Here is an 11,277-nt window from a genome sequence, read left to right as displayed (position 1 = left end):
TCTACTTCAATTATTTTTATAAAGATTATTATTTATGGGAATATTATTTAAATAATAATATTCAGATATTTTCTAATATATTGGGACTGATTTATTTTACCAAATCAGCATCACTCCGAACATTCTTAAAAATGTTTTGCGAGTCTTCAAAATGATTTTAAAAGTTAGAGCGGATCCCAAAACTCATTTTTATATTTAAGATCCTCCTTTCGAAGGAGATTTAAATACTCGCTCAAAACCTGAGGGATCCGGCTCTGTGGTGTGTTTTATATTCCCAACAAGGTTGCTGTCTTGATAAAAGAATTTTGATTACTTACCCAACACTCGGGAAGTAAAATTCTTGGAACAAGTTAATCCATTAACAGGCATCGCCTGGGAAATATCGGTGAGTTCTCCTTTCCAACTAGATACGACTTCTTGGTGGAGCCGTATCAACAAGTTTCTACTTGGGGAAAGGGGGAACGAGCTTTACGTTTCAGAGTCATGGATTTCATCTGAACTAGGAGTGGCGTAAGTGGTCGAGTGGCGCCGGCCCAGCCTTATTATATTGGCCCAAATGGCCTGGAAGTTCCGCTAAGGCGGTCCATTCCTTAGGAGTTCAGTGTTCGGTTGACTAGTAAATCCGACAGGTTCTCCTCTACATGTAGAAAATGGTGGGGTTGCACTACTACGACTGATCATCGTAAATGGTCTTCCTGGCGCGGCAAACTCCCGTAATGAGTTCATCATCCAATTGGATATTTCTGCAACACTACCCAGAGCACTTCGATAGAAAGGCTACAGTTGGGCGATTGTTGAGTGTTGGCAGGGTCAAGTTTTCAAAATGATGTTTACATCAAATGAAGTATCTCGTAACTTCATTTTATTTTGATGATATTTTAAAGATTTAATCTATTCAAATCTGGTCTTGTAGTCTCATCTACGTGATGAACTTTTGAAACTAATTATAACTTGAACGGTGGTAGTTCAAGTAGTATTTGGAAAAGATATAAGTATATTGGAGTATCTTGTAACTTCATCTTTTAAACTTATATCTAGTAAATGATTATCTTATGCATGACAAAGATTTTCAGAAAAACGTTGAGACAAGGTTAGATATATGAGATCACCGCAACGATATTTTTATTCAGTTATACACTGGAACTCTGTGTGTATTATGCATGGAAGAGGACTTCCCATATTTTGAAAAGTATATATGTATATATACTGAATATTTTGCGACTTCATCGCATTAAGATATCAAACTTGGTTCATTTCTTTTGACCAAGACTTTCATGAGTACTATGAGAAGGCTCATATATTGTTAATCATTATACATATTATTTTGGTGGGCTTGCTGCTCACCCTTGCTTTCTTCTTTCATCACACAACAACATATAGAAAAGATGAACAGGACCAAGCTCCCAATTTGCAAGCGGTTAGAAAACGTTCCGCAGTCTTCTGAAAGCGTTGATGCCGCCGTAGCTGAGGTAGGAGCTACCAATAGGCTAGGTTTCAACTATTGATGAACCAGACTTATGTATAATATAAATTATAATAATGGCAAGGAATATGTAAATTTATTCAGAAACCTTTTTAAGGTATATTGACATATAATTGTGGAATAAAACGACTTGTGATTATTTTTTGGATATTCATCTCTGAGACTATAACTTGTGGTGTGTGTGTTTATTGTGGGGTCACAGTACAGAGTAGTTGATTGTGTATTAAGATTGGGTGTTATTAAGGGAAACGGAACTCGTGACAACCCGGATCCCCGACCCCGGATTTGGGGGTGTTACAGAAATGGTATCAGAGCCAAGCGTTATAAACCTCAGAGATGATGTGACGTTAAGATAATAAGTTCACTAAGATAATAAGAACTCTTGCCAAGTTCATAGTCGGACTACCTAACGTAGTACTGGCAGTTAAAACCCTTATGGGAACCCTTATAAATATCGTGATAGAAGCGTAGTTCATTATCGTATATGGTAGCGGGACTCCGAACCCTGAGGTTGAGGAGCAACAACGCGATGATGTTTTATTACTTATTGGAGATCAGATTATGGATCCGATAGAGCATCCTAACGCGGGACCGGATGATGTTCATATTGAGGATGTAATGGTTGAGGATGTTGTCCTAGATGGGATTGTTGCTGAGGAGGATCTCGTGGAAGATCTTAACAAGAATGAATAAAGGACCATTGAGGAATTGATGACCATGGTTAGGGAAACTACCAGTGGTAGGATTGGCCGGTCACTACCGGAGGTTCATTCAAGTTCCTAAAGATAGTAGCCCCTTTAACGCGGCTTACTCGTAAGACTGAGAAGTTCGAATGGACAGAGAAATACGAGAACAACTTTCAAGAACTGAAGTAAAGATTGGTGATGGCCCCTATGTTGGCATTGTCGGATGGAAAAAGGAGATTTTGTGGTTTGTATTGACGCTTCGCATAAGGAATTAGGGTGCTCTTATGCAGCACAACAAGGTACTCGCGTACGCGTCAAGAAAATTAAGGGAATATAAAATTCGATATCCCCACCTATGAGCTTGGGCTCATGGTAATAGTTTTGCCCTAAAGATTGGAGGCACTACTGGTATGGATAGAAGTGCGAGATTTACACAAACCATAGGAGCTCTAGTACATTTTTACGTAGAAAGAGCTCAACATACGCCAGAGGAGGCGGTTAGAGCTAATCAAGAATTATGATTGGGAGATTCTTTATCATTCGGGGAAATCCAATATGGTGGCTGATGCCCTTAGTAAAAAGGAGAGACTCAAGATGATAATGTCTTTGGGGATAAGAGATTTTGAGAAAATGGAAATAGAAGTGAAGGTAACCGGAGCCGGTACCGAAAAGCTGTTTGAGATTGCAATACAGACCAAATTATCGGAAAAGAACATATTGTGCCAGAAAAAGTGATGAATGAAGGCAGGGAGCCAACAAATAGATATGAGATTAATACCGAGAAAGATGATAAGGGAATAATGAGGTATTCCTATAGAATTTGGGTTCCAAATGTTCAAGAGCTGAAAGATGAGATCTTAGATGAAAGTCATAGTTCAAGGAATAAGATTAAGGGCAAACCCTGAATGTGATAGTCAGGGAGGACGCCATCAAGATAGAAGGAACCCATAACATAATGAAGTGGAAAATGAGGATTTTAACGTATAAGATAACCCCAAGTATGGGAGAAGGATGAAATATTTCATACTAAGGAAACAGAAAGTCGAGTAAGGAAAGGAGACCCGAGACGGTACTCCTATACGGCAATTCATGGACCTGTCTAAAAAGAACTTAGACTATTATCCCCAACCACCACCTTGAGGAAACAATGCGGTAGGAAATTCTTTCATGACCTTTAAATCGCTAAGCTCTCAGAGTTCCAAGGAACAGGTTGACCCAGTCGGGGCAAGAGCATGGCTAAAGGAAATATAGGAATCATTTGAGATTCTAAATGATTGACGAATCACAAAAGACTGTTTTGTCACTTACCCTCCTAAGAGAGAGGCCATCCGCTGGTGAAAGGCCAAGGAAGGCACGGAGCAAGAGATTATAATAAACTGATTTAAGTTCATTCAATTGTTTTCAGGAAATTACTTCCCAAGGTTATGGAGATAGTGTAAAATCTTTAGAGCCAGAACAAAGGCGGACAAGTATGACGAATTGTGAATCTAAGTTGTAAAAGTTGTCAAGATTCGTTCTAAGGACACGAATCCAGAATGACGGGATGTTTGAAATCAATGCTTATGTTGTGTTGGTTCATGAAATAATGATAAGAGAAAGGAAAATAAAAAGAAATTGAAGTGGAAAGGAATATAAAGGCAATAGAGTTTGAGGAATGATAAGGGAGTTGGGTATGAGGAAACCCTAAAGACTCGTAGCAATAGAAATAGAAAAGTATGTAATCGTTAGGATGAGGGTGATTCACCATGAGTTAAAATTGATGGTTGAGGGCATAAGAGATACATATATTTCATCCCCTGTAAGTTGGGAAGATTCGAGGAAACCTTGAGATAATTCGAAGGATAAATAATGAGACGCGGATAGACTGAGGAGACAAGAAAGTAAGAAATTAAGAAAATTGGATGAAGGAAGTGACCTTCAAGAAGGTGAAGTGTAAGACCGGTGGCATGATACCCAGAAAGGGAGACGCCAGATATGAAAGATATCCCAACATTGAGGTGACTGTTGAGATAAACAACAAAAGTAAATAAGGAATTATTAAGAAGAGGTTCACGTTGAACACGACCAATATCTTCCAGAACATCCTTGTTGTCATTACCAAATTAGGAAAGGAAAGCGGGTAAACATTGTTATCTTTTGGAGGCCATATGGGTTGACCTCAGTTTGAATAAGGATGCTACTGTGAAATTGGTATGGACTATCGAGGTGGGAATGATTGAATAAGACACCCTTATCAGGGATATATGACTTGATTTATCCATGGAAGGATGCAGGTACCTTTTAAAGGTGGAATTAAGGATAGAACATCGGTAACTTAAAATGAATCCTAGGGGAATGCATAAAGGTGGGCATTTCACCCTTAATAGGGATAGTGTGAGTTTTGACAGTATGAATTGGAAAGGATTAAGGTAATAACAACCTTTAAGAATCAGTGGAGAAATTTTTCAGAAGTATATAGACAATGATTCTGGTATTAATAAATGGTATCTTGATATGCCCTGTATCTAGGAAATACAGGAGGAACGATTCGAGGATAACCTTAGAGGTTTTACAAGGAGAAAGGTAATATTCAAAATTCTCAAGAATAAAAATGTTGATAAAGGAAATATGACGTAATTATAATGATGCCAAGTGGGGCACGTGTTAAACCATGAGAAAGTATAGATTGAACCCAACTAAGGTCAAGAATGGTGAAAACAAGAAGGATCCAAGATAAGAGACGTCCTAAGTATGATCGAGAGTCAGTCGTGACAATGATTAACCTCTAAAAACTGAGGCAATAAATTATGGAAAAATGGTGATATTTTTTTTTACTCATCAGATTTTAAGGAAAACATCTTCACACAAGCAGTGATGGGAAATGAGGTAGAAAATTTAGTGAAAGCGGTTAAGATGACATTGATTGTAAGGAAATTTTACTATCAGGAAAGGCCAAAGAGGTGGCCGACACTTTAAAGGTAAGAGGATAATTATAGGCGCTTGTGCCAAAGGAATACAGTGATGATGGTAAAAGCTGTGAAGGTTGTATTATGGTTTGGAAGATTGACATTCCTTCTGATGATTGTGCGATACTCAACCGTGATAGTAGTTGGGTAAAGATTAATTTTTGTAATCACCGTGAGCGGGCTATCTATCTTAGAGGGTCATATCTTAAGATAAGCCAGGACCATGTTACAAAAGGACTAAATGAACCTTTGAGCTTCATGTCTCCTAATAAAGACATATGGTTAATAATGGTATTAACCTGCTATCGTTGCTTTCATTGAAACTCTTCTGCAATTTTATCTGCTTCATGTCATGTATGTATGTCAAGATCAGGAGTGTTCTTCATGAATCATGAATGGTGATTAGGTTACCTCCTTAGAAGAATTTTATACGACATATATGGACTCCGTATGGTTAGATATTAAGATTTCATGGAAAATGAATGACGACAGTAAGTCAGTGGTGGACCATAGTAGTGCAGCAATGATTCTGTGAGTAATGAGTCGATTACAACCATGAGAGTTGTATTGGAATGGATGTTGAGATTAAGTACCACTAATCGGGTCGTGGTGATGTATAAGTTATCATTGAATAGACTAATTAAGTAGATTATTTACCTATTGAATATTTATTCCTCCTTATCAATTGAGGGTCGTATGACTATACGAGGAAGGTTGCGATGCAAGCATAGAATTCTAGTAACGATGATGTCTAGAATGAGATCCCAGATTCGATTTTCAATGTCGAGGGAGTTCAAAGGTGATTGTGTATAAGCTCGAGGAAGAGCATGGGTCCATAGAATGATGGACGGAATAGAAAAAAATATTTAAGCATGTGAAATGCGATGCGATAATACTTGATGTTGATATATATACGTATATGATTTGTTCTCCTATGATAAACCTCTATAATTCAGAGGTAGGTTCCAAGCCAGATATTTTGTGGCAGTATATTTTTTTTTCATATATACAATTCTCTTCAATTCGTTCTTTTCTCTTTTTTTCATTTTGTATAAGCTGAGAAGAACAACCCTTCCAGAAGGGGAGGTATTGCCGAATGACTATCTATCTGTGTGATAGAAGCCGAGTAGGATACCAGCTATTGTTTAATTGTTTGTCAAGTACTAAAGGCTGGCCACCTTCTGTACTAACTATGCAATGTAACAAGTGTTCATGATCATAGTGATCTCTCAACAAATTCCTTTACTTCTATATGATTGATCAAGCTTTCAAAAATAGAAACAGCTGAAAAAGGAGTAGTAAAGTTATGGTGGTATTCGAAATGGAAACACATTCGTGATACTAAGGTTGACGTGGTTATTAAAAGGTTATAGAACGCTAACGAGCAAAAGTATAAATAGTATAATATTAAGAACGGAAGGTAGTAGCGATTACGAACTGAAAAAGAATGGGTATTGAGAAGCAAAAGCTCTAATGCTAAAAGCTATAATAAGAGTCTGTGCAATAGAATTGAAAGAATTTGGAATGATCACTTAACACGAATTGAGTTTTCTTATGACAATAGATCATATGTCAGTATTGAGATGTCACCTTATGAGATCCTTGAGGGAAGATAATGTCGATCTCCCTTATGTTAGGATGAAGTTGTAGAGCGCAAGATGCTCAGACCAGTAGTGGTCCAAAGGACCAAGGATATAATAGATCTAATCAGAGGACGGCTGGTAGTAGCCCAAGATGGACATAAAAAGTATGTTGATTTGACACGAAAGGACAAGGAATAGGAAGTAGGGAACCTAGTGCTGTTATAGGTATTCCCTTGGAAAAGATGGATGAGGTTCGGAAAGAAAGGAAAGCTAGGCCCACGAATTGTTGGACCCTTGGATATAGTAAGACGTATTGGGAAGCTAGCATACGAGCTAGCCCTACCCCCGAACCTGTAGCAAGTTCATAACGTGTTCCACGTATCAATGTTAAGGAAGAGTAATTCGGATGCCAGATAAATAGGGGCATATGAGCGCATAGACATGCAACCCGACGTAACCTATATGGAGCAACCAGGAAGGGTTATAGAGTGAAAAGGAACAAGTGCTTAGGAGAAGGGTTATCAAACTATTCAGAGTTTGATGGAAGAACCACAATGTGGGAAAATTTACTCGAGAGTTAGAAAGTGCAATGCTAAGAGAGTATCCCTATTCATTTTCAATCTGATTCCGGGACGGAATCCTTTTAAGGAGGGGAGACTGTAATAACCCCAATTTTTGGAAATTTTTGAAACCCTTATGAATAGTGATTTTGCAGATTATGCTGAATGAGAAAACTTTTCATGCCACACTATGTAGGGGTTCTGTTATTGATCTTCTGGGATTTTATTAGTACTCTATATGGTATATAAGTGTATGTAAAGATCGTCAGAATCCAATTCCGAACACTTTGATTTTTCCCGGAAATCCACTAGATACGGAAAGAATTGAGTATAAGGTAACAGGATAAAAAGGATTTAAATTAAAGGATTATAAGAGAGGATCATAAAAGGAATACAATATATTGAGAAAGGTTAAGGGAACCTAAGTAATAAGATCCCGGGTATGATCCCTCAAACGATAAACGAAAACGAAAGTTAAGCGAACCGTATAACAGATCAGCGGTCATTAGGCAAACAATTAGGAAGTTAATCAAAGAGATTAGAGGGGATGATGTCATCCAACCAATGAGAAGAGGACAAAGAGGGGAGGATGACATCACAGGATGACATAAGCATGACATAGGGAGGAAGGAGATGTGGTTGGTTTATAACCACACAAAGTCAAGGTTAGAAAGGTAATTACCCAAAAACAAATCAAAAACAACCAACCAAAGAATCAAATCAAAGCAAAAACACAAAAAATCTCTCTTTCTCCAAGCTTGCTCTTGGCTTTTCTTCTTTTTTAAAGAAGAAATTTCCAAAAATCAAGTTCCAAGCATTGTTAAATCACAAGGTAATTATCTAAGGTTCATTGTACATAGATATGAATATCCTATAAGTTTAAGCTCCTAATTCCTTCACAATCTCTTCCCATAAATCAAGGAAGAAGATGGTGAATAGTAACCTTCAAGAAATAACTTTAGTTTTCTTGAATTTTTATGAAAGTTTAAGGTTATACAAACAAGGATCAAGGTTCTTTAGGCATTCAAAGCTCTTGTGTTGTGTTAAGAAGCTTCAAGGAAGGTATAATCTCTTAACCAAGCTTTGTTATTGAATGTTAAGAGCATAATATGAGTATTCTAGTTCATGAGAGGCTTGATGGTTGTGTATGTAGAGATTAGTTAGTTTTGGGATGTTTTTGGAGTTGTAAATCTTGGTTGTTGATTAATGAACTTAAGTGTAGTTTAAATTCATGATAAAGAATAGTATAAATTGTTAAGGTTGAGTTGTTGGGGCTGTTATGATAAAGTATGGATGGAGTTTTGATTGGGTTGTGATTGTGGGTTGATTGTGAGATGATTTGGAGTGGTTTAAAATTGGATAATCGCGTAAACATAGCCGTCGTAATGCCCGATTTACCGTAGACTTTTGTTCTTAACATCAGAACCCTTGAACTCACTGCTAGGTTTTGACCATTTCCATGTTTAGATAGTTCATGTTACGAGCTTCGTTTTGATATGTGGTTCGTTGGATTCCGATGAACGGTTTAGGAGAAACGGCCGTTTTAAGTAACGACGTTTCGCGAACGAACCCTTACCCCTCGCCTTACTTTGAAACATAGGTTAAAGACCTTAAAGGACTAATTGAAGTATAAAACATTTATTTAAGGTGTAATAGGCAGTTGGTAAGACACTCGCGAAGGAATCGCCTTAAAACTCGTAATGGTTAAATTATTAAAAATGGTGGAGCCGAGGGTACTCGAGTGACTTAAGAGAATCAGTAAGCGCAAAGCGAGCGTTAAAATCTAAGTTGGTTAATGTATAGATTTACAAGTGACTTTGGATTAATTCCAACTTACTTGTTGTTTATAGGTTACCAGACTCGTCCCGAGCCATTCGTAACCCCCAGTCGCTCAGGCAAGTTTTCTACCCGTTATACTGTTGTTGTGATGTACATATGTATATGCATTATCTTGTGATAGATGCATGTTGGTTAATTAACAAATTTTGCGATATATTGAAGCATGCTGATATGGTATATATATGCATGCCTGTTTCGTATTCTTGCCATATATATCTGTTGGTTCAGTTGATAATACCTATGCTAGAGAATAGCGGTAATTTGCATATACCCTTAGTATAGGGACCCAAAGGTGAAAACATTTTCTAAAACCGGGAGTCGAGGATCCCGAGTAGATTTTATATATATATATTTATATATATATATATATGGTTATAGTTTTCAAAACTATTAATCGAATAAGGTTTATTCGATAACTTTATTTTATTAATAAATATTATCTTGAATATTCATTCGAGGACTTATGACTCCTTTATATTATTTATTGAATATTACTTGGATATTCATTTGAGGATGTATGACTCCTTTATTTTATTTAATGAATATTATTTATAATATTCATTCGAGGTATTATGACTCAGCTTATTATTTAATGAATATTATTTCGAATATTCATTCGAGGGATTATGACTCAGCTTATTTATTTATTGAATATTATTTCGAATATTCATTCGAGGGCTTATGACTCAACTTATTTTATTTATTGAATATTATTTGAACACTCATTTGAGGATCTATGACTCCGATTATTTGCTGAGATATATTCTTTATTTTATTAAAGAATAAGGTGTCGATAATCAAACTCACTTTTGATTATTCAAATAAAGATAGTACTTTCGTATAGGTATATCTTTGGATATTTAATATTCATTTCAAGTATAAGTTTCAAAACTTCTACTTCAATTATTTTTATAAAGATTATTCTTTATGGAAATATTATTTAAATAATAATATTCAGATATTTTCTAATATATTGGGACTGATTTATTTTGTTAAATCAGCATCACTCCAAACATTCTTAAAAATGTTTTGCGAGTCTTCAAAATGATTTTTAAAAGTTAGAGCGGATCCCAAAACTCATTTTTATATTTAAGATCCTCCTTTCGAAGGGGATTTAAATACTCGCTCAAAACCTGAGGGATCCGGCTCTGTGGTGTGTTTTATATTCGCAACAAGGTTGCTGTTTTGTTAAATGAATCGATTACTTACCCAACACTCGGGAAGTAAAATTCTTGGAATAAGTTAATCCATTAACAGGCATCGTCTGGGAAATATCGGTGAGTTCTCCTTTCCAACTAGATACGACTTCTAGGTGGAGCCGTATCAACAAGTTTCTACTTGGGGAAAGGGGGAACGAGCTTTACGTTTCAGAGTCATGGATTTCATCTGAACTAGGAGTGGCGTAAGTGGTCGAGTGGCGCCGGGCCAGCCTTATTATATTGGCCCAAATGGCCTGGAAGTTCCGCTAAGGCGGTCCATTCCTTAGGAGTTCAGTGTTCGGTTGACAAGTAAATCCGACAGGTTCTCCTCTACATGTAAAAAATGGTGGGGTTGCACTACTACGACTGATCATCGTAAGTGGTCTTCCTGGCGCGGCAAACTCCCGTAATGAGTTCATCATCCAATTGGATATTTCTGCAATACTACCTAGAGCACTTCGATAGAAAGGCTACGGTTGGGCGATTGTTGAGTGTTGGCAGGGTCAAGTTTTCAAAATGATGTTTGCATCAAATGAAGTATCTCGTATCTTCATTTTATTTTGATGATATTTTAAAGATTTAATCTATTCAAATCTGGTCTTGTAGTCTCATCTACGTGATGAACTTTTGAAACTAATTATAACTTGAACGGTGGTAGTTCAAGTAGTATTTGGAAAAGATATAAGTATATTGGAGTATCTTGTAACTTCATCTTTTAAACTTATATCTAGTAAATGATTATCTTATGCATGACAAAGATTTTCAGAAAAATGTTGAGACAAGGTTAGATATATGAGATCACCTTGCAACGATATTTTTATACAGTTATACACCGGAACTCTGTGTGTATTATGCATGGAAGAGGACTTCCCATATTTTGAAAAGTATATATGTATATATACTGAATATTTTGCGACTTCATCGCATTAAGATATCAAACTTGGTTCATTTCTTTTGACCAAGACTTTCATGAGTACTATGA

The sequence above is a fragment of the Apium graveolens genome, chromosome 9, assembly GCF_009905375.1.
Source record: "Apium graveolens cultivar Ventura chromosome 9, ASM990537v1, whole genome shotgun sequence".
NCBI classification, from domain to species: domain Eukaryota; kingdom Viridiplantae; phylum Streptophyta; class Magnoliopsida; order Apiales; family Apiaceae; genus Apium; species Apium graveolens.
The sequence above is the reverse complement of the archived record's forward strand: the minus strand, read 5'-3'. Positions refer to the sequence as shown.